Raw genomic sequence first — 24,455 nt, 5'->3', positions numbered from 1 at the left:
TGTGCTCCTTAACTGTACCTGGTGGCTAGTGGAGCGGCTGCCCAGTAATCAGTGTCCACCGCAGTGCGCACACGGCCCACCCCCTACGGCCTCGCTCCCCTTCATCAGCGGCCTCGTGATCCGGAAGGGTGGTGTGTGTGTGACTGACCTTAGGATGAAACCGGAGCCTCCGCTGCAGTGACCCAGCAACCAGGGCACGGGAGTATACAGCGCCGCTGGGAGTGATGAAGCTGCAGTAAAGATGTCTATTAGACCTAGCCTGCTGCAGCCCTTGTAGATTCTCATAAAACAAGTTCTTCTTTTCTTGTCAAAATTAATAGCTAAGAATAGGCTGCCTGAGGCAGGCCCCTGTTAATTGGCCTGCTACTGAAGGCACCAACTACAAACTGAGCTCCCTGTTCATGGAAGCGGGGTTATAGAGGAGAATGCACTGAGCTTCTTGGGAACAGTCAAAAGCTTTGAGCCGGTTGGTGCCTCAGATCAAGATCCTACTCTACACCCCAATGTGAATCCTTGTGGAGTCCAGTGTACCCCACAGAAGAAATGAATGTGTCACACCCATTGGCAGCAACCTTAGAATAGCTGCTGACGGGCACAATTGAGAAAGGAAGGGGGGGGGACATTTGAATCCAGCACATAGATGCAATTCAAATATGTAATTTGTACCTTCCTATTTTAAAATATAATGGATGAACCTCACCCTGTGAGAACAATCTTCATGATCAAGAGATCTAATATGTAAAATAAGTATGAGTTGGGATAGGGCTGGGGAGGGTGGCAGCTCGGGCAGCCCCTCCCCCGTCAAGTTAAGGAGATTCAACTGAGGAAGCACAAGGGAACTCTCGTCTGGGGACAACAACTGCAGGGAGACCACATCTTTTCAGATGAACATGGGAGGGCGGAAGGCTGCCTAATACTGAAGCACCATCAAATATCAAACCATATCCAACAACTAGTACAAGCATTCCTGGGGGAAGGTCTGCAGCAGAAGGATTTGCATACGGTGATGTCATCCAAGCAGTGGGCCAAAGTTGGCTGGAACCCTCATCTGCATATAAAAAGAGAAAAGGGGCATGCAGGGCATGGCGGCCTTTTGCAGTGCTTGGATGACCCCTAGTTCGCATTAAACACCCCCACCCTCCTTTGGTGTGGGGCTCATGTTGGCCATGCCCCATCCCCTGAAGCATTCATGCTGATTCGGATTCCATAGAGAAAAGGGGCATGCAGGGCATGGCGGCCTTTTGCAGTGCTTGGATGACCCCTAGTTTGCATTAAACACCCCCACCCTCCTTTGGTGTGGGGCTCATGTTGGCCATGCCCCATCCCCTGAAGCATTCAAGCTGATTTCTTGCAGCAGCTGGGCACTGTAACATATAAAGAGCTGCGCGTTGCTGCCATTTTTACTCGTGCATTGAAGAGAGAGCGGAGAGGACGTGGCTATGTTCTCTCAGTGGAAATCTCAATATCAGTGCTCAGTATCAGTGGTTACTTATTGCTGCTCAGTAATACTAGTAGTGTGTCTCTCCTGCTCAGTGTCAGTTCTCAGTAGTATCCTCATCAGTGCTCAGTATCACTGCTCATTGTCTTGTGCTGCATTGTGGTGCTCAGCATACTACAGTACATTACTAATAGTCCAGTGCTGCATCTTGCTGCTCAGTGTCAGTTCTAGTATCCTCATCAGTGCTCACTATCACTGCTCATTGCATTGTGGTGTTCTGTATACTACAGTAACATAGTAATATAGTATATATAGAGGAGCGGGTTCGGTTCTCCGAGAACCGAATTCCCGACGAACTCCACGTGGTTTACACTGGTCCGAGGCAGGCTCGGTTGTTCCCGCCTGACTCGGAAAACCTGAACAAGGGAAAATGTCTTCATCCCGCTGTCGGATTCTCGCGAGATTCGGATTCCATATAAAGAGCTGCGCGTTGCCGCCATTTTTACTCGTGCATTGAAGAGAGAGCGGAGAGGACGTGGCTATGTTCTCTCAGTGGAAATCTCAATATCAGTGCCCAGTATCAGTGGTTACTTATTGCTGCTCAGTAATACTAGTAGTGTGTCTCTCCTGCTCAGTGTCAGTTCTCTGTAGTATCCTCATCAGTGCTCAGTATCACTGCTCATTGTCTTGTGCTGCATTGTGGTGCTCAGCATACAACAGTACATTACTAATAGTCCAGTGCTGCATCTTGCTGCTCATGTTGGCTATGCCCCAGCCCCTGAAGCATTCAAGCTGATTTCTTGCAGCAGCTGGGCACTGTAACAGCTCCAGAGCTGCTCTGTAAGGCAAGTAAAAGGGTGTTGGCCCTGCAGCACTACCTGTAGTTTGCATTGTGCGTTGGAAGGCACAAAGTAAGCAGACAGGAGAAGTCAGGAGAGTGCACAAGGGCATAGAAGGCAGGGGCTCAAGAAAAGAGAAGTGGAAACAGACAGCAAACTAGGCTGGAGAGAGACCTGAGACAAAGAGATCTGAATTATACGAGTAGCCGACCAGAGGAAACACAAATTATGCAGTCAAGTGTCCCACATTTGGGGAAATCGTAGGAGCAGCACACCCAGAGTGCAATGGGTGAGCCTTGCCCTGGTAGAAGCACCTTCCTGATCATAGTATCTCACTTGGCAGGTAAGTAGGAGTTGGGCTTGAGCTGGGGAGGGTCGCTGCTCGGATACCCCCCTGTCAAGTGAAGGAGATCCAACTGAGGCAGCACAAGGAAACTCTCGAAAAAAAACAAGGCTAGAGGAAGATCTGAGACAAAGAAATCTGACTTTTACCAGAGCTGACCAGAGGAAAGCACAAACACAGTCCCCCACTACCACAAATAATGCAGTCGAGTTTCCCACATTTGGGGAAATCACAGGGGTCAGCATACCCAGAATGCAATGAATGAACCTCACCCTGGGAGAACAATCTTCATGACCATGGTATCTCCTATGCAAAATAAGTATGATTTGGGATAGGGCTGGGGAGGGCCGCTGCTCAGGCACATCTCTGTCAAGTAAAGGAGATTCAACTGAGGCAGCACAAGGGAACTCTCATCTGGGGACAACAACTGCAGGGAGAACACATATTTTCAGATGAACATGGGAGAGCAGAAGGCTGCCTAATGCACCCCAAACAACAAACCAAATGCAACAACTAGTACAAGCATTCCTGGGGGAAGGTCTGCAGAAGACGGATTTGCATACGGTGATGTCATCCAAGCAGTGGGCCAAAGTTGGCTGGAACCCTCATCTGCATATGAAAAGAGAAAAGGGGTATGCAGGGCATGGCGGCCTTTTGCGGCGCTTGGATGACCCTTAGTTCGCATTAAACACCTCCACCCTCCGTCGGTGTGGGGCTCATGTTGGCTATGCCCCAGCCCCTGAAGCATTCAAGCTGATTTCTTGCAGCAGCTGGGCACTGTAACAGCTCCAGAGCTGCTCTGAAAGGCAAGTAAAAGGGTGTGGGCCCTGCAGCACTACCTGTAGTTTGCATTGTGCGTTGGAAGGCACAAAGTAAGCAGACAGGAGAAGTCAGGAGAGTGCACAAGGGCATAGAAGGCAGCGGCTCAAGAAAAGAGAAGTGGAAACAGACAGCAAACTAGGCTGGAGAGAGACCTGAGACAAAGAGATCTGAATTATACGAGTAGCCGACTAGAGGAAACACAAATTATGCAGTCAAGTGTCCCACATTTGGGGAAATCGTAGGAGCAGCACACCCAGAGTGCAATGGGTGAGCCTTGCCCTGGGAGAAGCACCTTCATGATCATAGTATCTCACCTGGCAGGTAAGTAGGAGTTGGGCTAGAGATGGGGAGGGTCGCTGCTCGGGCACCCCCCTGTCAAGTGAAGGAGATCCAACTGAGGCAGCACAAGGAAACTCTCGAAAAAAGAACAAGGCTAGAGGAAGATCTGAGACAAAGAAATCTGTCTTTTACCAGAGCTGACCAGAGGAAAGCACAAACACAGTCCCCCACTACCACAATTAATGCAGTCGAGTTTCCCACATTTGGGGAAATCACAGGGGTCAGCATACCCAGAATGCAATGAATGAACCTCACCCTGGGAGAACAATCTTCATGACCATGGAAACTCCTATGCAAAATAAGTATGATTTGGGATAGGGCTGGGGAGGGCCGCTGCTCAGGCACATCTCTGTCAAGTAAAGGAGATTCAACTGAGGCAGCACAAGGGAACTCTCATCTGGGGACAACAACTGCAGGGAGAACACATATTTTCAGATGAACATGGGAGGGCAGAAGGCTGCCTAATACTGAAGCACCCCCAAACAACAAACCAAATGTAACAACTAGTAAAAGCATTCCTGGGAGAAGGTCTGCAGAAGACGGATTTGCATACGGTGATGTCATCCAAGCAGTGGGCCAAAGTTGGCTGGAACCCTCATCTGCATATGAAAAGAGAAAAGGGTTATGCAGGGCATGGCGGCCTTTTGCGGTGCTTGGATGACCCCTAGTTCGCATTAAATACCTCCACCCTCCTTCGGTGTGGGGCTCATGTTGGCTATGCCCCAGCCCCTGAAGCATTCAAGCTGATTTCTTGCAGCAGCTGGGCACTGTAACAGCTCCAGAGCTGCTCTGTACGGCAAGTAAAAGGGTGTGGGCCCTGCAGCACTACCTGTAGTTCGCATTGTGCGTTGGAAGGCACAAAGTAAGCAGACGGGAGAAGTCAGGATAGTGCGCAAGGGCATAGAAGGGAGCGGCTCAAGAAAACAGAAGTGGAAACAGACAGCAAACTAGGCTGGAGAGAGACCTGAGACAAAGAGATCTGAATTATACGAGAGCCGACCAGGGGAAACACAAATTATGCAGTCAAGTTTCCCACATTTGGGGAAATCGCAGGAGCAGCACACCCAGAGTGCAATGGGTGAGCCTTGCCCTGGGAGAAGCACCTTCATGATCATAGTATCTCACCTGGCAGGTATGTAGGAGTTGGGCTAGAGCTGGGGAGGGTCGCTGCTCGGGTACCCCCCTGTCAAGTGAAGGAGATCAAACTGAGGCAGCACAATGGAACTCTCGAAAGAAGAACAAGGCTAGAGGAAGATCTGAGACAAAGAAATCTGACTTTTACCAGAGCTGACAAGAGGAAAACACAAACACAGTGCCCCACTACCACAAATAATGCAGTTGAGTTTCCCACATTTGGGGAAATCACAGGGGTCAGCATACCCAGAATGCAATGAATGAACCTCACCCTGGGAGAACAATCTTTATGACCATGGTATCTCCTATGCAAAATAAGTATGATTTGAGATAGGGCTGGGGAGGGCCGCTGCTCAGGCACATCTCTGTCAAGTAAAGGAGATTCAACTGAGGCAGCACAAGGGAACTCTCATCTGGGGACAACAACTGCCGGGAGAACACATATTTTCAGATGAACATGGGAGGGCAGAAGGCTGCCTAATACTGAAGCACGCCCAAACAACAAACCAAATGCAACAACTAGTACAAGCATTCCTGGGAGAAGGTCTGCAGAAGACGGATTTACATACGGTGATGTCATCCAAGCAGTGGGCCAAAGTTGGCTGGAACCCTCATCTGCATATGTTGAAGATACAATTTGTGAATTGCATTTAATACTATCTCCCTTTCCTGGGGAGAAGATGGTAGGGCCGATTTGAAAAACCGGCGAGGAGGCACCTCTTCGAATTTCAGCTTGTAACCCTGAGAAACAATTTCTATTGCCTAGGGATCCACCTGCGAATGAACCCAGATGTGGCTGAAAACTCGAAGACGTGCCCTCAACTGGGCGGACTCCTTTAGCGGAGCCCTAGCGTCATGCGGTGGATTTTGTAGAGGCCGGGGAGGACTTCTGTTCCTGGGAACTAGCTGTGTTGTGCAGCTTCTTCCCTCTGCCCTTACCTCTGGCAAGAAAGGACGCACCTCGTACTTTCTTGTTTCTCTGTGATCGAAAGGACTGCATTTGATAATGTGGTGCTTTCTTAGGCTGTGAGGGAATATAAGGCAAAAAATTTGATTTACCAGCTGTAGCTGTGGAGACTAGGTCCGAGAGACCTTTCCCAAACAATTCCTCACCCCTGTAAGGTAAAACCTCCATATGCCTTTTTGAGTCGGCATCACCTGTCCATTGCCGGGTCCATAGGACTCGTCTAGCAGAAATCGACATAGCGTTTATTCTAGAACCCAGTAGACTAATGTCACTTTGAGCATCTCTCATATATAGGACAGCATCTTTTATATGCCCTATGGTCAATAACATAGCATCCTTATCTAGGGTCTCAATCTCTGCTGATAAGGTATCTGTCCATGCTGCCACCGCGCTACAACCCCGGCCGACGCAATTGCCGGTCTGAGTAAGGTACCAGAATGTGTGTAAATGGACTTTAGGGTAACCTCCTGCTTGCGGTCAGCAGGGTCCCTGATGGTAGCCGTATCCTGGGATGGCAGCGCTACCTTTTTGGATAAGCGTGTCAATGCTTTATCCACCCTAGGGGAGGATTCCCACCGTATCCTGTCCATTGGCGGGAAAGGATACGCCATAAGAATCCTTTTGGGAATCTGCAGCTTTTTGTCTGGAGATTCCCAAGCTTTTTCACATAATTCGTTCAACTCATGTGAGGGGGGAAAGGTTATCTCAGGTTTCTTTCCCTTATACATGTGTACCCTCGTGTCAGGGACAGGGGACTCTGTGATGTGCAAAACATCTTTTATTGCAATAATCATATATCGAATACATTTAGCCAATTTTGGCTGTAACTTTGCATCATCGTAGTCGACACTGGAGTCAGAATCTGTGTCGGTATCTGTGTCAACTATTTGGGATAGTGGGCGCTTTTGAGACCCCGAAGGTCCCTGCGACATAGGGACAGGCATGGGTTGACTCCCTGACTGTTCCCTAGCTTCAGCTTTGTCTAATCTCTTGTGTAATAAGTTTACATTAGCACTTAAAACATTCCACATATCCATCCAGTCAGGTGTCGGCGTTGTCGATGGAGACACCACATTAATTTGCTCCTGCTCCTCTCTAGGAGAGCCTTCTACCTCAGACATGTCGACACACGTGTACCGACACACCATACACTCAGGGAATCCTCTTATCTGAGGACAGTTCCCCAACAAGGCCCTTTGGAGAGACAGAGAGAGAGAGTATGCCAGCACACACCCCAGCGCTATATGACCCAGGAAAAAAACACAATAATTTTATGTTTACCCAGTAGCGCTGTATTTCCATATATATATGCGCCTAATTATGTGCCCCCCTCTTCTTTAAGACCCTCTTTCTACCGTGGTATAAGCAGGGGAGAGTCCGTGGAGCTTCCCCTCAGCGGTGCTGTGGAGAAAATGGCGCTGGTGAGTGCTGAGGGAGAAGCCCCACCCCCTCAGCGACGGGCTTCTGTCCCGCTCAAATATAGTAAAAAAATGGCGGGGGCTCTTATATATATATACAGTGCCTAGCTGCATATATATTTATTTTGCCAAAGAGAGGTCTATATTGCTGCCCAGGGCGTCCCCCCTGCGCCGTTCACCCTTACACTGACTGCCGTGTGTGAGGTGTATTGGAGCAATGGAGCACAGCTTTACTGCTGTGCGTTACCTCAGTGAAGATCATGAAGTCTTCCGCCGCCTCTGAAGTCTTCTTTTCTTCTCATACTCACCCGGCTTCTATCTTCCGGCTCTGCGAGGGGGACGGCGGCGCGGCTCTGGGACGGACGGCGAGGGTGAGACCTGCGTACCGATCCCTCTGGAGCTAATGCTGTACAGTAGCCTAAGAAGCAGAGCCTATCAACTCACAGAAGTAGGTGTGCATCTCTCCCCTCCGCCCCTCGATGCAGGGAGTCTGCTGCCAGCAGGCTCCCTGAAAATAAAAAAATCTAACAAATATACTTTCTGTCAGGAAACTCAGGAGAGCTCCCTGAAAAGCACCCAGTCTCCTCTGGGCACAGTAGTAAACTGAGGTCTGGAGGAGGGGCATAGAGGGAGGAGCCAGTGCACACCCAGATCTAAAGTCTTTCTTAAAGTGCCCATGTCTCCTGCGGAGCCCGTCTATCCTTACGGAGTCCCCAGCATCCTCTAGGACGTAAGAGAAAAATTATGCTGGCAGAAAAATCCAATTGAGTGATTAAACAGCTCCAGAGCTGCTCTGTAAGGCAAGTAAAAGGGTGTGGGCCCTGCAGCACTACCTGTAGTTTGCATTGTGCATTGGAAGCCTAGTTTGCTGTCTGTTTCCACTTCTTTTTTCTTGAGCCCCTCCCGTCTATACCCTTGTGCACTATCCTGACTTCTCCTCCCGTCTGCTTACTTTGTGCCTTCCAATGCACAATGCAAACTACAGGTAGTGCTGCAGGGCCCACACCCTTTTACTTGCCTTATAGAGCAGCTCTTGAGCTGTTACAGTGCCCAGCTGCTGCAAGAAATCAGCGTGAATGCTTCAGGGGCTGGGGCATGGCCAACATGAGCCCCACACCGAAGGAGGGTGGGGGTGTTTAATGCGAACTAGGGGTCTCGCACAATGCGAACTACAGGTAGTGCTGCAGGGCCCACACCCTTTTACTTGCCTTACAGAGTAGCTCTGGAGCAGTTACAGTGCCCAGCTGCTGCAAGAAATCAGCTTGAATGCTTCAGGGGCTGGGGCATAGCCAACATGAGCCCCACACCGAAGGAGGGAGGAGGTGTGTAATGCAAACTAGGGGTCATCCAAGCGCTGCAAAAGGCCGCCATGCCCTGCACGCCCCTTTTCTCTTTTCATATGCAGACGAGGGTTGAAGCCAACTTTGACCCACTGCTTGGATGACATCACCATATGCAAATCCATCTGCTGCAGGCCTTCCCCCAGGAATGCTTGCACTAGTTGTTGCATTTGGTTTGTTGTTTGGGGGTGCTTCAGTATTAGGCAGCCTTCTGCCCTCACATGTTCATCTGAAAATATGTGTTCTCCCTGCAGTTGTTGTCCCCAGATGAGAGTTCCCTTGTGCTGCCTCAGTTGAATCTCCTTTACTTGACAGAGATGTGCCTGAGAAGCGGCCCTCCCCAGCCCTATCCCAAATCATACTTATTTTGCATAGGCGATACCATGGTCATGAAGATTGTTCTCCCAGGGTGAGGTTCATTCATTGCATTCTGGGTATGCTGACCCCTGTGATTTCCCCAAATGTGGGAAACTCGACTGCATTATTTGTGGTAGTGGGGGACTGTGTTTGTGCTTTCCTCTGGCCAGCTCTGGAAAAAGTCAGATTTCTTTGTCTCAGATCTTCCTCTAGCCTTGTTCTTCTTTCGAGAGTTCCCTTGTGCTGCCTCAGTTGGATCTCTTTCACTTGACAGGGGGGTGCCCGAACAGCGACCCTCCCCAGCTCTAGCCCAACTCCTACTTACCTGCCAGGTGAGATACTATGATCATGAAGGTGCTTCTCCCAGGGCAAGGCTCACCCATTGCACTCTGGGTGTGCTGCCCCTGCGATTTCCCCAAATGTGGGAAACTTGACTGCATAATTTGTGTTTCCCTTGGTCGGCTCTCGTATAATTCAGATCTCTTTGTCTCAGGTCTCTCTCCAGCCTAGTTTGCTGTCTGTTTCCACTTCTCTTTTCTTCAGCCGCTCCCTTCTATACCCTTGTGCACTATCCTGACTTCTCCTCCCGTCTGCTTACTTTGTGCCTTCCAATGCACAATGCAAACTACAGGTAGTGCTGCAGGGCCCACACCCTTTTACTTGCCTTACAGAGCAGCTCTGGAGCTGTTACAGTGCCCAGCTGCTGCAAGAAATCAGCTTGAATGCTTCAGGGGATGGGGCATGGCCAACATGAGCCCCACACCAAAGGAGGGTGGAGGTGTTTAATGCGAACTAGGGGTCATCCAAGCACCGCAAAAGGCCGCCATGCCCTGCACGCCCCTTTTCTCTTTTCATATGCAGATGAGGGTTGAAGCCAACTTTGACCCACTGCTTGGATGACATCACCGTATGCAAATCCGTCTTCTGCAGAACTTCCCCCAGGAATGCTTGCACTAGTTGTTGCATTTGGTTTGTTGTTTGGGGGTGCTTCAGTATTAGGCAGCCTTCTGCCCTCCCATGTTCATCTGAAAATATGTGTTCTCCCTGCAGTTGTTGTCCCCAGATGAGAGTTCCCTTGTGCTGCCTCAGTTAAATCTCCTTTACTTGACAGAGATGTGCATGAGCAGCGGCCCTCCCCAGCCCTATTCCAAATCATACTTATTTTGCATAGGAGATACCATGGTCATGAAGATTTTTCTCCCAGGGTGAGGTTCATTCATTGCATTTTGGGTATGCTGACCCCTGTGATTTCCCCAAATGTGGGAAACTCAGCTGCATTATTTGTGGTAGTGGGGGACTGTGTTTGTGCTTTCCTCTGGTCAGCTCTGGTAAAAGTCAGATTTCTTTGTCTCAGATTTTCCTCTAGCCTTGTTCTTCTTTCGAGAGTTCCCTTCTGCTGCCTTAGTTGGATCTCCTTCACTTTACAGGGGGGTACCCGAGCAGCGACCCTCCCCAGCTCTAGCCCAACTCCTACTTACCTGCCAGGTGAGATACTATGATCATGAAGGTGCTTCTCCCAGGGCAAGGCTAACCCATTGCACTCTGGGTGTGCTGCTCCTGCGATTTCCCCAAATGTGGGAAACTTGACTGTATAATTTGTGTTTCCCCTGGTCGGCTCTCGTATAATTCAGATCTCTTTGTCTCAGGTCTCTCTCCAGCCTAGTTTGCTGTCTGTTTCCACTTCTCTTTTCTTGAGCCGCTCCCTTCTATGCCCTTGCGCACTATCCTGACTTCTCCTCCTGTCTGCTTACTTTGTGCCTTCCAACGCACAATGCGAACTACAGGTAGTGCTGCAGGGCCCACACCCTTTTACTTGCTTTACAGAGCAGCTCTGGAGCTGTTACAGTGCCCAGCTGCTGCAAGAAATCAGCTTGAATGCTTCAGGGGCTGGGGCATAGCCAACATGAGCCCCACACCAAAGGAGGGTGGAGGTGTTTAATGCAAACTAGGGGTCAGCCAAGCGCCGCAAAAGGCCACCATGCCCTGCACGCCCCTTTTCTCTTTTCATATGCAGACGAGGGTTGAAGCCAACTTTGACCCACTGCTTGGATGACATCACCATATGCAAATCCATCTGCGGCAGGCCTTCCCCCAGGAATGCTTGCACTAGTTGTTGCATTTGGTTTGTTGTTTGGGGGTGCTTCAGTATTAGGCAGTCTTCTGCCCTCCCATGTTCATCTGAAAATATATGTTCTCCCTGCAGTTGTTGTCCCAAGATGAGAGTTCCCTTGTGCTGCCTCAGTTGAATCTCCTTTACTTGACAGAGATGTGCATGAGCAGCGGCCCTCCCCAGCCCTATTCCAAATCATACTTATTTTGCATAGGAGATACCATGGTCATGAAGATTTTTCTCCCAGGGTGAGGTTCATTCATTGCATTTTGGGTATGCTGACCCCTGTGATTTCCCCAAATGTGGGAAACTTGACTGCATTATTTGTGGTAGTGGGAGACTGTGTTTGTGCTTTCCTCTGGTCAGCTCTGGTAAAAGTCAGATTTCTTTGTCTCAGATCTTCCTCTAGCCTTGTTCTTCTTTCAAGAGTTCCCTGGTGCTGCCTCAGTTGGATCTCCTTCACTTCACAGGGGGGAACCCGAGCAGCGACCCTCCCCAGCTCTAGCCCAACTCCTACTTACCTGCCAGGTGAGATACTATGATCATGAAGGTGCTTCTCCCAGGGCAAGGCTCAACCATTGCACTCTGGGTGTGCTGCTCCTGCGATTTCCCCAAAATGTGGGAAACTTGACTGCATAATTTGTGTTTCCCCTCGTCGGCTCTCGTATAATTCAGATCTCTTTGTCTCAGGTCTCTCTCCAGCCTAGTTTGCTGTCTGTTTCCACTTCTCTTTTCTTGAGCCGCTCCCTTCTATGCCCTTGCGCACTATCCTGACTTCTCCTCCTGTCTGCTTACTTTGTGCCTTCCAACGCACAATGCGAACTACAGGTAGTGCTGCAGGGCCCACACCCTTTTACTTGCCTTACAGAGTAGCTCTGGAGCAGTTACAGTGCCCAGCTGCTGCAAGAAATCAGCTTGAATGCTTCAGGGGCTGGGGCATAGCCAACATGAGCCCCACACCGAAGGAGGGTGGAGGTGTGTAATGCGAACTAGGGGTCATCCAAGCGCTGCAAAAGGCCGCCATGCCCTGCACGCCCCTTTTCTCTTTTCATATGCAGACGAGGGTTGAAGCCAACTTTGACCCACTGCTTGGATGACATCACCATATGCAAATCCATCTGCTGCAGGCCTTCCCCCAGGAATGCTTGCACTAGTTGTTGCATTTGGTTTGTTGTTTGGGGGTGCATCAGTATTAGGCAGCCTTCTGCCCTCACATGTTCATCAGAAAATATGTGTTCTCCCTGCAGTTGTTGTCCCCAGATGAGAGTTCCCTTGTGCTGCCTCAGTTGAATCTCCTTTACTTGACAGAGATGTGCCTGAGCAGCGGCCCTCCCCAGCCCTATCCCAAATCATACTTATTTTGCATAGGCGATACCATGGTCATGAAGATTGTTCTCCCAAGGTGAGGTTCATTCATTGCATTCTGGGTATGCTGACCCCTGTGATTTCCCCAAATGTGGGAAACTCGACAGCATTATTTGTGGTAGTGGGGGACTGTGTTTGTGCTTTCCTCTGGTCAGCTCTGGAAAAAGTCAGATTTCTTTGTCTCAGATCTTCCTCTAGCCTTGTTCTTCTTTCAAGAGTTCCCTTGTGCTACCTCAGTTGGATCTCTTTCACTTGACAGGGGGGTGCCCGAACAGCGACCCTCCCCAGCTCTAGCCCAACTCCTACTTACCTGCCAGGTGAGATACTATGATTATGAAGGTGCTTCTCCCAGGGCAAGGCTCACCCATTGCACTCTGGGTGTGCTGCCCCTGCGATTTCCCCAAATGTGGGAAACTTGACTGCATAATTTGTGTTTCCCCTGGTCGGCTCTCGTATAATTCAGATCTCTTTGTCTCAGGTCTCTCTCCAGCCTAGTTTGCTGTCTGTTTCCACTTCTCTTTTCTTGAGCCGCTCCCTTCTATGCCCTTGCGCACTATCCTGACTTCTCCTCCTGTCTGCTTACTTTGTGCCTTCCAACGCACAATGCGATCTACAGGTAGTGCTGCAGGGCCCAGACCCTTTTACTTGCCTTACAGAGCAGCTCTGGAGCTGTTACAGTGCCCAGCTGCTGCAAGAAATCAGCTTGAATGCTTCAGGGGCTGGGGCATAGCCAACATGAGCCCCACACCAAAGGAGGGTGGAGGTGTTTAATGCAAACTAGGGGTCAGCCAAGCGCCGCAAAAGGCCACCATGCCCTGCACGCCCCTTTTCTCTTTTCATATGCAGACGAGGGTTGAAGCCAACTTTGACCCACTGCTTGGATGACATCACCATATGCAAATCCCTCTGCGGCAGGCCTTCCCCCAGGAATGCTTGCACTAGTTGTTGCATTTGGTTTGTTGTTTGGGGGTGCTTCAGTATTAGGCAGCCTTCTGCCCTCCCATGTTCATCTGAAAATATATGTTCTCCCTGCAGTTGTTGTCCCAAGATGAGAGTTCCCTTGTGCTGCCTCAGTTGAATCTCCTTTACTTGACAGAGATGTGCATGAGCAGCGGCCCTCCCCAGCCCTATTCCAAATCATACTTATTTTGCATAGGAGATACCATGGTCATGAAGATTTTTCTCCCAGGGTGAGGTTCATTCATTGCATTTTGGGTATGCTGACCCCTGTGATTTCCCCAAATGTGGGAAACTTGACTGCATTATTTGTGGTAGTGGGAGACTGTGTTTGTGCTTTCCTCTGGTCAGCTCTGGTAAAAGTCAGATTTCTTTGTCTCAGATTTTCCTTTAGCCTTGTTCTTCTTTCGAGAGTTCCCTTGTGCTGCCTCAGTTGGATCTCCTTCACTTTACAGGGGGGTGCCCGAGCAGCGACCCTCCCCAGCTCTAGCCCAACTCCTACTTACCTGCCAGGTGAGATACTATGATCATGAAGGTGCTTCTCCCAGGGCAAGGCTCACCCATTGTACTCTGGGTGTGCTGCTCCTGCGATTTCCCCAAATGTGGGAAACTTGACTGCATAATTTGTGTTTCCCCTGGTCGGCTCTCGTATAATTCAGATCTCTTTGTCTCAGGTCTCTCTCCAGCCTAGTTTGCTGTCTGTTTCCACTTCTCTTTTCTTCAGCCGCTCCCTTCTATACCCTTGTGCACTATCCTGACTTCTCCTCCCGTCTGCTTACTTTGTGCCTTCCAATGCACAATGCAAACTACAGGTAGTGCTGCAGGGCCCACACCCTTTTACTTGCCTTACAGAGCAGCTCTGGAGCTGTTGCAGTGCCAAGCTGCTGCAAGAAATCAGCTTGAATGCTTCAGGGGCTGGGGCATAGCCAACATGAGCCCCACACCGAAGGAGGGTGGAGGTGTTTAATGCAAACTAGGGGTCAGACAAGCGCAGCAAAAGGCCACCATGCCCTGCGCGCCCCTTTTCTGTTTTCATATGCAGACGAGGGTTGAAGCCAACTTTGACCCACTGCTTGGATGACATCACCATATGCAAATCCATCTGCGGCAGGCCTTCCCCCAGGAATGCTTGCACTAGTTGTTGCATTTGGTTTGTTGTTTGGGGGTGCTTCAGTATTAGGCAGCCTTCTGCCCTCCCATGTTCATCTGAAAATATGTGTTCTCCCTGCAGTTGTTGTCCCTAGATGAGAGTTCCCTTGTGCTGCCTCAGTTGAATCTCCTTAACTTGACAGAGATGTGCCTGAGCAGCGGCCCTCCCCAGCTCTATCCCAAATCATACTTATTTTGCATAGGAGATACCATGGTCATGAAGATTATTCTCCCAGGGTGAGGTTCATTCATTGCATTCTGGGTATGCTGACCCCTGTGATTTCCCCAAATGTGGGAAACTCGACTGCTTTATTTGTGGTAGTGGGGGACTGTGTTTGTGTTTTCCTCTGGTCAGCTCTGGTAAAAGTCAGATTTCTTTGTTTCAGAGCCTTGTTCTTCTTTTGAGAGTTCCCTTGTGCTGCCTCAGTTGGATCTCCTTCACTTGACAGGGGGGTGCCCGAGCAGAGACCCTCCCCAGCTCTAGCCCAACTCCTACTTACCTGCCAGGTGAGATACTATGATCATGAAGGTGCTTCTCCCAGGGCAAGGCTCACCCATTGCACTCTGGGTGTGCTGCCCCTGCGATTTCCCCAAATGTGGGAAACTTGACTGCATAATTTGTGTTTCCCCTGGTCGGCTCTCGTATAATTCAGATCTCTTTGTCTCAGGTCTCTCTCCAGCCTAGTTTGCTGTCTGTTTCCACTTCTCTTTTCTTGAGCCGCTCCCTTCTATGCCCTTGTGCACTATCCTGACTTCCCCGTCTGCTTACTTTGTGCCTTCCAATGCACAATGCAAACTACAGGTAGTGCTGCAGGGCCCACACCCTTTTACTTGCTTTACAGAGCAGCTCTGGAGCTGTTACAGTGCCCAGCTGCTGCAAGAAATCAGCTTGAATGCTTCAGGGGCTGGGGCATAGCCAACATGAGCCCCACACCGAAGGAGGGTGGAGGTGTTTAATGCGAACTAGGGGTCATCCAAGCGCCGCAAAAGGCAGCCATGCCCTGCACACCCCTTTTTTATTTTCATATGCAGACGAGGGTTGAAGCCAACTTTGACCCACTGCTTGGATGACATCACCATATGCAAATCCGTCTGCTGCAGGCCTTCCCCCAGGAATGCTTGCACTAGTAGTTGCATTTGGTTTGTTGTTTGGGGGTGCTTCAGTATTAGGCAGCCTTCTGCCCTCCCATGTTCATCTGAAAATATGTGTTCTCCCTGCAGTTGTTGTCCCCAGATGAGAGTTCCCTTGTGCTGCCTCAGTTGAATCTCCTTTACTTGACAGAGATGTGCCTGAGCAGCGGCCCTCCCCAGCCCTATCCCAAATCATACTTATTTTGCATAGGAGATACCATGGTCATGAAGATTGTTCTCCCAGGGTGAGGTTCATTCATTGCACTCTGGGTATGCTGACCCCTGTGATTTCCCCAAATGTGGGAAACTCGACTGCATTATTTGTGGTAGTGGGGGACTGTGTTTGTGCTTTCCTCTGGTCAGCTCTGGTAAAAGTCAGATTTCTTTGTCTCAGATCTTCCTCTAGCCTTGTTCTTCTTTCGAGAGTTCCCTTGTGCTGCCTCAGTTGGATCTCCTTCACTTGACAGGGGGTGCCCGAGCAGCAATCCTCCACAGCTCTAGCCCAACTCCTACTTACCTGCCAGGTGAGATACTATGATCTTCACTGTTAGGGCAATCAGGATGTGGAATTCCCTGCCAGGGAAGGTGGTAATGGCGGACTCTGTAATTGGATTTAAAAAAGGAATGGATACATTTCTGAATGAAAAAGCTATCCAAGGTTATAATACTTAAAATATCAACATGGTTAATCCGGGGGTAACATGAGTTATAGTAGCTAACTAGTCATAAAACATTATTCAGCAAGTATGTAGAATCATCACAACTTAAAACAGGTTGAACACGATGGGCAATTTGCCTCTATTCAACCTCAAAAACTATGTTACCATATGTTACTATATTACTATGTTACTGTAGTATACAGAACACCACAATGTAATGAGCAGTGATAGTGAGCACTGATGAGGATACTAGAACTGACACTGAGCAGCAAGATGCAGCACTGGACTATTAGTAATGTACTGTAGTATGCTGAGCACCACAATGCAGCACAAGACAATGAGCAGTGATACTGAGCACTGATGAGGATACTACTGAGAACTGACACTGAGCAGGAGAGACACACTACTAGTATTACTGAGCAGCAATAAGTAACCACTGATACTGAGCACTGATATTGAGATTTCCACTGAGAGAACATAGCCACGTCCTCTCCGCTCTCTCTTCAATGCACGAGTAAAAATGGCGGCAACGCGCAGCTCTTTATATGGAATCCGAATCTCGCGAGAATCCGACAGCGGGATGATGACATTTTCCCTTGTTCAGGTTTTCCGAGTCAGGCAGGAACAACCGAGCCTGCCTCGGACCAGTGTAAACCACGTGGAGTTCGTCGGGAATTCGGTTCTCGGAGAACCGAACCCGCTCCTCTATATATACTATATTACTATGTTACTGTAGTATACAGAACACCACAATGCAATGAGCAGTGATAGTGAGCACTGATGAGGATACTAGAACTGACACTGAGCAGCAAGATGCAGCACTGGACTATTAGTAATGTACTGTAGTATGCTGAGCACCACAATGCAGCACAAGACAATGAGCAGTGATACTGAGCACTGATGAGGATACTACTGAGAACTGACACTGAGCAGGAGAGACACACTACTAGTATTACTGAGCAGCAATAAGTAACCACTGATACTGAGCACTGATATTGAGATTTCCACTGAGAGAACATAGCCACGTCCTCTCCGCTCTCTCTTCAATGCACGAGTAAAAATGGCAGCAACGCGCAGCTCTTTATATGGAATCCGAATCTCACGAGAATCTGACAGCGGGATGATGACATTTTCCCTTGTTCAGGTTTTCCGAGTCAGGCAGGAACAACCGAGCCTGCCTCGGACCAATGTAAACCACGTGGAGTTCGTGGGGAATTCGGTTCTCGGAGAACCGAACCCACTCCTCTCTACCTTATACCCATCAATTGTTTTTATTTTCAATCTAAGCCCCTGCAGTTTTCTGTAAGCATCTGCTTCGCTATGATGATCAACAAGTCACAAGGGCAAACACTCAGGGCTTGAGGCGTAGATCTTAGGACCAGCTGCTACAAGCATGGCAGAGGTGTCACTATCACTGGTGACACCCAGAGAGGTGGCGAGGGAGATTGTAATGCAGTGCGCGCAGATAAACAGCGCAATGGTAAAAAGGAGGCATGGTTTCATAGGTAGGGGCGTGGCCTGGTGGCCTGAATCTACATTTTGTTGCTCCGGGTGTCCCGGGGGTTGGGGCTGCACCCGGGGACTAGTGTGTGAGCGGTGCTGGCTCCTGCACAGTGACAGGGCATGGCCACCCAGCATGACGCCTCCCTTCTTGACCATGCTGTAATTGCAGTCGCACTGCAGTTCAGCGTGATCATAAAAAATGGTGTAGGCTCCTGCTGGTGCAGACTGTAGAGAAAAGCTGCTGTGACCACGCCCCCTGTGTCTCCTCCGTTGCAGACCCCATTTTGAAGCCTTGCCCCCGGACTAAGAGAAAAGAATGCCCTTGCGCACTATCCTGACTTCTCCTCCCGTCTGCTTAATTTGTGCCTTCCAACGCACAATGCGAACAACAGGTGGTGCTGCAGGGCCCACACACTTTTACTTGCCTTACAGAACAGCTCTGGAGCTGTTACAGTGCCCAGCTGCTGCAAGAAATCAGCTTGAATGCATCAGGGGATGGGGCATGGCCAACATGAGCCCCACACCAAAGGAGGGTGGGGGTGTTTAATGCGAACTAGGGGTCATCCAAGCACTGCAAAAGGCCGCCATGCCCTGCATGCCCCTTTTCTCTTTTCATATGCAGATGAGGGTTCCAGTCAACTTTGGCCCACTGCTTGGATTTACATCACCGTATGCAAATCCGTCTGCTGCAGACCTTCCCCCAGGAGTGCTTGTACTAGTTGTTGCATATGGGCCCTCATTCCGAGTCGTTCGCTCTGTAAATTTCATCGCATCGCAGTGAAATTCTGCTTAGTACGCATGCGCAATATTCGCACTGCGACTGCGCCAAGTAATTTTACAATGAAGAAAGTATTTTTACTCACGGATTTTTCTTCGCTCCGGCGATCGTAATGTGATTGACAGGAAATGGGTGTTACTGGGCGGAAACAGGCCGTTTTATGGGCGTGTGGTAAAAAACGCTACAGTTTCCGGAAAAAACGCAGGAGTGGCCGGAGAAACGGGGGAGTGTCTGGGCGAACTCTGGGAGTGTTTGTGACGTCAAACCAGGAACGACAAGCACTGAACTGATCGCAGATGCAGAGTAAGTCTGAAGCTACTCTGAAACTGCTAAGTAGTTTGTAATCGCAATATTGCGAATACATCGGTCGCAATTTTAAGAAGCTAAGATTCACTCCCAGTAGGCGGCGGCTTAGCGTGTGTAACTCTGCTAAAATCGCCTTGCGAGCGATCAACTCGGAATGAGGGCCATGGTTTGATATTTGATGGTGCTTCAGTATTAGGCAGCCTTCCGCCCTCCCATGTTCATCTGAAAAGATGTGGTCTCCCTGCAGTTGTTGTCCCCAGATGAGAGTTCCCTTGTGCTGCCTCAGTTGAATCTCCTTTACTTGACAGAGATGTGCCTGAGCAGCGGCCCTCACCAGCCCTATCCCAAGTCATACTTATTTTGCATAGGAGATACCATGGTCATGAAGATTGTTCTCCCAGGGTTAGGTTCATTCATTGCATTCTGGGTATGCTGACCCCTGTGATTTTCCCAAATGTGGGAAACTCGACTGCATTATTTGTGGTAGTGGGGGACTGTGTTTGTGCTTTCCTCTGGTCAGCTCTGGTAAAAGTCAGATTTCTTTGTCTCAGATCTTCCTCTAGCCTTGTTCTTCTTTCGAGAGTTCCCTTGTGCTGCCTCAGTTGGATCTCCTTCACTTGACAGGGGGTGCCCGAGCAGCAATCCTCCACAGCTCTAGCCCAACTCCTACTTACCTGCCAGGTGAGATACTATGATCTTCACTGTTAGGGCAATCAGGATGTGGAATTCCCTGCCAGGGAAGGTGGTAATGGCGGACTCTGTAATTGGATTTAAAAAAGGAATGGATACATTTCTGAATGAAAAAGCTATCCAAGGTTATAATACTTAAAATATCAACATGGTTAATCCGGGGGTAACATGAGTTATAGTAGCTAACTAGTCATAAAACATTATTCAGCAAGTATGTAGAATCATCACAACTTAAAACAGGTTGAACACGATGGGCAATTTGCCTCTATTCAACCTCAAAAACTATGTTACCATATGTTACTATATTACTATGTTACTGTAGTATACAGAACACCACAATGTAATGAGCAGTGATAGTGAGCACTGATGAGGATACTAGAACTGACACTGAGCAGCAAGATGCAGCACTGGACTATTAGTAATGTACTGTAGTATGCTGAGCACCACAATGCAGCACAAGACAATGAGCAGTGATACTGAGCACTGATGAGGATACTACTGAGAACTGACACTGAGCAGGAGAGACACACTACTAGTATTACTGAGCAGCAATAAGTAACCACTGATACTGAGCACTGATATTGAGATTTCCACTGAGAGAACATAGCCACGTCCTCTCCACTCTCTCTTCAATGCACGAGTAAAAATGGCGGCAACGCGCAGCTCTTTATATGGAATCCGAATCTCGCGAGAATCCGACAGCGGGATGATGACATTTTCCCTTGTTCAGGTTTTCCGAGTCAGGCAGGAACAACCGAGCCTGCCTCGGACCAGTGTAAACCACGTGGAGTTCGTCGGGAATTCGGTTCTCGGAGAACCGAACCCGCTCCTCTATATATACTATATTACTATGTTACTGTAGTATACAGAACACCACAATGCAATGAGCAGTGATAGTGAGCACTGATGAGGATACTAGAACTGACACTGAGCAGCAAGATGCAGCACTGGACTATTAGTAATGTACTGTAGTATGCTGAGCACCACAATGCAGCACAAGACAATGAGCAGTGATACTGAGCACTGATGAGGATACTACTGAGAACTGACACTGAGCAGGAGAGACACACTACTAGTATTACTGAGCAGCAATAAGTAACCACTGATACTGAGCACTGATATTGAGATTTCCACTGAGAGAACATAGCCACGTCCTCTCCGCTCTCTCTTCAATGCACGAGTAAAAATGGCAGCAACGCGCAGCTCTTTATATGGAATCCGAATCTCACGAGAATCTGACAGCGGGATGATGACATTTTCCCTTGTTCAGGTTTTCCGAGTCAGGCAGGAACAACCGAGCCTGCCTCGGACCAATGTAAACCACGTGGAGTTCGTGGGGAATTCGGTTCTCGGAGAACCGAACCCACTCCTCTCTACCTTATACCCATCAATTGTTTTTATTTTCAATCTAAGCCCCTGCAGTTTTCTGTAAGCATCTGCTTCGCTATGATGATCAACAAGTCACAAGGGCAAACACTCAGGGCTTGAGGCGTAGATCTTAGGACCAGCTGCTACAAGCATGGCAGAGGTGTCACTATCACTGGTGACACCCAGAGAGGTGGCGAGGGAGATTGTAATGCAGTGCGCGCAGATAAACAGCGCAATGGTAAAAAGGAGGCATGGTTTCATAGGTAGGGGCGTGGCCTGGTGGCCTGAATCTACATTTTGTTGCTCCGGGTGTCCCGGGGGTTGGGGCTGCACCCGGGGACTAGTGTGTGAGCGGTGCTGGCTCCTGCACAGTGACAGGGCATGGCCACCCAGCATGACGCCTCCCTTCTTGACCATGCTGTAATTGCAGTCGCACTGCAGTTCAGCGTGATCATAAAAAATGGTGTAGGCTCCTGCTGGTGCAGACTGTAGAGAAAAGCTGCTGTGACCACGCCCCCTGTGTCTCCTCCGTTGCAGACCCCATTTTGAAGCCTTGCCCCCGGACTAAGAGAAAAGAATGCCCTTGCGCACTATCCTGACTTCTCCTCCCGTCTGCTTAATTTGTGCCTTCCAACGCACAATGCGAACAACAGGTGGTGCTGCAGGGCCCACACACTTTTACTTGCCTTACAGAACAGCTCTGGAGCTGTTACAGTGCCCAGCTGCTGCAAGAAATCAGCTTGAATGCATCAGGGGATGGGGCATGGCCAACATGAGCCCCACACCAAAGGAGGGTGGGGGTGTTTAATGCGAACTAGGGGTCATCCAAGCACTGCAAAAGGCCGCCATGCCCTGCATGCCCCTTTTCTCTTTTCATATGCAGATGAGGGTTCCAGTCAACTTTGGCCCACTGCTTGGATTTACATCACCGTATGCAAATCCGTCTGCTGCAGACCTTCCCCCAGGAGTGCTTGTACTAGTTGTTGCATATGGGCCCTCATTCCGAGTCGTTCGCTCTGTAAATTTCATCGCATCGCAGTGAAATTCTGCTTAGTACGCATGCGCAATATTCGCACTGCGACTGCGCCAAGTAATTTTACAATGAAGAAAGTATTTTTACTCACGGATTTTTCTTCGCTCCGGCGATCGTAATGTGATTGACAGGAAATGGGTGTTACTGGGCGGAAACAGGCCGTTTTATGGGCGTGTGGTAAAAAACGCTACAGTTTCCGGAAAAAACGCAGGAGTGGCCGGAGAAACGGGGGAGTGTCTGGGCGAACTCTGGGAGTGTTTGTGACGTCAAACCAGGAACGACAAGCACTGAACTGATCGCAGATGCAGAGTAAGTCTGAAGCTACTCTGAAACTGCTAAGTAGTTTGTAATCGCAATATTGCGAATACATCGGTCGCAATTTTAAGAAGCTAAGATTCACTCCCAGTAGGCGGCGGCTTAGCGTGTGTAACTCTGCTAAAATCGCCTTGCGAGCGATCAACTCGGAATGAGGGCCATGGTTTGATATTTGATGGTGCTTCAGTATTAGGCAGCCTTCCGCCCTCCCATGTTCATCTGAAAAGATGTGGTCTCCCTGCAGTTGTTGTCCCCAGATGAGAGTTCCCTTGTGCTGCCTCAGTTGAATCTCCTTTACTTGACAGAGATGTGCCTGAGCAGCGGCCCTCACCAGCCCTATCCCAAGTCATACTTATTTTGCATAGGAGATACCATGGTCATGAAGATTGTTCTCCCAGGGTTAGGTTCATTCATTGCATTCTGGGTATGCTGACCCCTGTGATTTTCCCAAATGTGGGAAACTCGACTGCATTATTTGTGGTAGTGGGGGACTGTGTTTGTGCTTTCCTCTGGTCAGCTCTGGTAAAAGTCAGATTTCTTTGTCTCAGATCTTCCTCTAGCCTTGTTCTTCTTTCGAGAGTTCCCTGGTGCTGCTTCAGTTGGATCTCCTTCACTTCACAGGGGGGAACCCGAGCAGCGACCCTCCCCAGCTCTAGCCCAACTCCTACTTACCTGCCAGGTGAGATACTATGATCATGAAGGTGCTTCTCCCAGGGCAAGGCTCAACCATTGCACTCTGGGTGTGCTGCTCCTGCGATTTCCCCAAATGTGGGAAACTTGACTGCATAATTTGTGTTTCCCCTCGTCGGCTCTCGTATAATTCAGATCTCTTTGTCTCAGGTCTCTCTCCAGCCTAGTTTGCTGTCTGTTTCCACTTCTCTTTTCTTGAGCCGCTCCCTTCTATGCCCTTGCGCACTATCCTGACTTCTCCCGTCTGCTTACTTCGTGCCTTCCAACGCACAATGCGAACTACAGGTAGTGCTGCAGGGCCCACACCCTTTTACTTGCCTTACAGAGTAGCTCTGGAGCAGTTACAGTGCCCAGCTGCTGCAAGAAATCAGCTTTAATGCTTCAGGGGCTGGGGCATAGCCAACATGAGCCCCACACCGAAGGAGGGAGGAGGTGTGTAATGCAAACTAGGGGTCATCCAAGCGCTGCAAAAGGCCGCCATGCCCTGCACGCCCCTTTTCTCTTTTCATATGCAGACGAGGGTTGAAGCCAACTTTGACCCACTGCTTGGATGACATCACCATATGCAAATCCATCTGCTGCAGGCCTTCCCCCAGGAATGCTTGCACTAGTTGTTGCATTTGGTTTGTTGTTTGGGGGTGCTTCAGTATTAGGCAGCCTTCTGCCCTCACATGTTCATCTGAAAATATGTGTTCTCCCTGCAGTTGTTGTCCCCAGATGAGAGTTCCCTTGTGCTGCCTCAGTTGAATCTCCTTTACTTGACAGAGATGTGCCTGAGCAGCGGCCCTCCCCAGCCCTATCCCAAATCATACTTATTTTGCATAGGCGATACCATGGTCATGAAGATTGTTCTCCCAGGGTGAGGTTCATTCATTGCATTCTGGGTATGCTGACCCCTGTGATTTCCCCAAATGTGGGAAACTCGACTGCATTATTTGTGGTAGTGGGGGACTGTGTTTGTGCTTTCCTCTGGCCAGCTCTGGAAAAAGTCAGATTTCTTTGTCTCAGATCTTCCTCTAGCCTTGTTCTTCTTTCGAGAGTTCCCTTGTGCTGCCTCAGTTGGATCTCTTTCACTTGACAGGGGGGTGCCCGAACAGCGACCCTCCCCAGCTCTAGCCCAACTCCTACTTACCTGCCAGGTGAGATACTATGATCATGAAGGTGCTTCTCCCAGGGCAAGGCTCACCCATTGCACTCTGGGTGTGCTGCCCCTGCGATTTCCCCAAATGTGGGAAACTTGACTGCATAATTTGTGTTTCCCTTGGTCGGCTCTCGTATAATTCAGATCTCTTTGTCTCAGGTCTCTCTCCAGCCTAGTTTGCTGTCTGTTTCCACTTCTCTTTTCTTCAGCCGCTCCCTTCTATACCCTTGTGCACTATCCTGACTTCTCCTCCCGTCTGCTTA

General features: G+C 49.4%; 22 non-coding genes and 2 pseudogenes across 22 annotated transcripts; 18 read left to right on the top strand and 6 right to left on the bottom strand.

Annotated features, from left to right (window-relative positions):
• Positions 1–2,464: 2,464 nt before the first annotated feature.
• Positions 2,465–2,628, bottom strand: LOC135008876 (U1 spliceosomal RNA). Its single transcript, XR_010208489.1, has one exon. It is a non-coding gene; the product is annotated as a U1 spliceosomal RNA (small nuclear RNA).
• A 151-nt stretch (positions 2,629–2,779) lies between these two features.
• LOC135008754 (U1 spliceosomal RNA) lies at positions 2,780–2,943 on the bottom strand. Its single transcript, XR_010208401.1, has one exon. It is a non-coding gene; the product is annotated as a U1 spliceosomal RNA (small nuclear RNA).
• Positions 2,944–3,607: 664 nt separating this feature from the next.
• On the bottom strand, positions 3,608–3,771 carry LOC135008797 (U1 spliceosomal RNA). The gene has a single exon (XR_010208443.1). It is a non-coding gene; the product is annotated as a U1 spliceosomal RNA (small nuclear RNA).
• Positions 3,772–3,923: 152 nt separating this feature from the next.
• Positions 3,924–4,087, bottom strand: LOC135008617 (U1 spliceosomal RNA). The gene has a single exon (XR_010208270.1). It is a non-coding gene; the product is annotated as a U1 spliceosomal RNA (small nuclear RNA).
• Positions 4,088–4,758: 671 nt separating this feature from the next.
• LOC135008787 (U1 spliceosomal RNA) lies at positions 4,759–4,921 on the bottom strand. The gene has a single exon (XR_010208434.1). It is a non-coding gene; the product is annotated as a U1 spliceosomal RNA (small nuclear RNA).
• Positions 4,922–5,073: 152 nt separating this feature from the next.
• LOC135008604 (U1 spliceosomal RNA) lies at positions 5,074–5,237 on the bottom strand. Its single transcript, XR_010208258.1, has one exon. It is a non-coding gene; the product is annotated as a U1 spliceosomal RNA (small nuclear RNA).
• A 3,761-nt stretch (positions 5,238–8,998) lies between these two features.
• Positions 8,999–9,162, top strand: LOC135008585 (U1 spliceosomal RNA). Its single transcript, XR_010208239.1, has one exon. It is a non-coding gene; the product is annotated as a U1 spliceosomal RNA (small nuclear RNA).
• Positions 9,163–9,314: 152 nt separating this feature from the next.
• Positions 9,315–9,477, top strand: LOC135008738 (U1 spliceosomal RNA). Its single transcript, XR_010208387.1, has one exon. It is a non-coding gene; the product is annotated as a U1 spliceosomal RNA (small nuclear RNA).
• A 674-nt stretch (positions 9,478–10,151) lies between these two features.
• Positions 10,152–10,315, top strand: LOC135008980 (U1 spliceosomal RNA). Its single transcript, XR_010208579.1, has one exon. It is a non-coding gene; the product is annotated as a U1 spliceosomal RNA (small nuclear RNA).
• A 152-nt stretch (positions 10,316–10,467) lies between these two features.
• Positions 10,468–10,630, top strand: LOC135008806 (U1 spliceosomal RNA). Its single transcript, XR_010208452.1, has one exon. It is a non-coding gene; the product is annotated as a U1 spliceosomal RNA (small nuclear RNA).
• A 674-nt stretch (positions 10,631–11,304) lies between these two features.
• On the top strand, positions 11,305–11,468 carry LOC135008661 (U1 spliceosomal RNA). Its single transcript, XR_010208313.1, has one exon. It is a non-coding gene; the product is annotated as a U1 spliceosomal RNA (small nuclear RNA).
• Positions 11,469–11,620: 152 nt separating this feature from the next.
• On the top strand, positions 11,621–11,757 carry LOC135008854 (U1 spliceosomal RNA; annotated as a pseudogene).
• Positions 11,758–12,458: 701 nt separating this feature from the next.
• Positions 12,459–12,622, top strand: LOC135008678 (U1 spliceosomal RNA). Its single transcript, XR_010208330.1, has one exon. It is a non-coding gene; the product is annotated as a U1 spliceosomal RNA (small nuclear RNA).
• A 152-nt stretch (positions 12,623–12,774) lies between these two features.
• LOC135008780 (U1 spliceosomal RNA) lies at positions 12,775–12,937 on the top strand. Its single transcript, XR_010208427.1, has one exon. It is a non-coding gene; the product is annotated as a U1 spliceosomal RNA (small nuclear RNA).
• A 674-nt stretch (positions 12,938–13,611) lies between these two features.
• On the top strand, positions 13,612–13,775 carry LOC135008660 (U1 spliceosomal RNA). Its single transcript, XR_010208312.1, has one exon. It is a non-coding gene; the product is annotated as a U1 spliceosomal RNA (small nuclear RNA).
• Positions 13,776–13,927: 152 nt separating this feature from the next.
• On the top strand, positions 13,928–14,090 carry LOC135008764 (U1 spliceosomal RNA). Its single transcript, XR_010208410.1, has one exon. It is a non-coding gene; the product is annotated as a U1 spliceosomal RNA (small nuclear RNA).
• A 674-nt stretch (positions 14,091–14,764) lies between these two features.
• On the top strand, positions 14,765–14,928 carry LOC135008627 (U1 spliceosomal RNA). Its single transcript, XR_010208279.1, has one exon. It is a non-coding gene; the product is annotated as a U1 spliceosomal RNA (small nuclear RNA).
• A 142-nt stretch (positions 14,929–15,070) lies between these two features.
• On the top strand, positions 15,071–15,233 carry LOC135008710 (U1 spliceosomal RNA). The gene has a single exon (XR_010208361.1). It is a non-coding gene; the product is annotated as a U1 spliceosomal RNA (small nuclear RNA).
• Positions 15,234–15,903: 670 nt separating this feature from the next.
• Positions 15,904–16,067, top strand: LOC135008554 (U1 spliceosomal RNA). The gene has a single exon (XR_010208209.1). It is a non-coding gene; the product is annotated as a U1 spliceosomal RNA (small nuclear RNA).
• A 3,239-nt stretch (positions 16,068–19,306) lies between these two features.
• LOC135008569 (U1 spliceosomal RNA) lies at positions 19,307–19,470 on the top strand. Its single transcript, XR_010208223.1, has one exon. It is a non-coding gene; the product is annotated as a U1 spliceosomal RNA (small nuclear RNA).
• A 3,239-nt stretch (positions 19,471–22,709) lies between these two features.
• LOC135008568 (U1 spliceosomal RNA) lies at positions 22,710–22,873 on the top strand. The gene has a single exon (XR_010208222.1). It is a non-coding gene; the product is annotated as a U1 spliceosomal RNA (small nuclear RNA).
• Positions 22,874–23,025: 152 nt separating this feature from the next.
• Positions 23,026–23,161, top strand: LOC135008828 (U1 spliceosomal RNA; annotated as a pseudogene).
• A 698-nt stretch (positions 23,162–23,859) lies between these two features.
• On the top strand, positions 23,860–24,023 carry LOC135008584 (U1 spliceosomal RNA). Its single transcript, XR_010208238.1, has one exon. It is a non-coding gene; the product is annotated as a U1 spliceosomal RNA (small nuclear RNA).
• A 152-nt stretch (positions 24,024–24,175) lies between these two features.
• Positions 24,176–24,338, top strand: LOC135008737 (U1 spliceosomal RNA). Its single transcript, XR_010208386.1, has one exon. It is a non-coding gene; the product is annotated as a U1 spliceosomal RNA (small nuclear RNA).
• Positions 24,339–24,455: the final 117 nt, after the last annotated feature.

This window comes from Pseudophryne corroboree, unplaced genomic scaffold (assembly GCF_028390025.1).
Source record: "Pseudophryne corroboree isolate aPseCor3 unplaced genomic scaffold, aPseCor3.hap2 scaffold_223, whole genome shotgun sequence".
Taxonomy (NCBI): domain Eukaryota; kingdom Metazoa; phylum Chordata; class Amphibia; order Anura; family Myobatrachidae; genus Pseudophryne; species Pseudophryne corroboree.
Note: the sequence above shows the minus strand (reverse complement) of the source record. Positions and strands in the feature narration are given on the sequence as shown.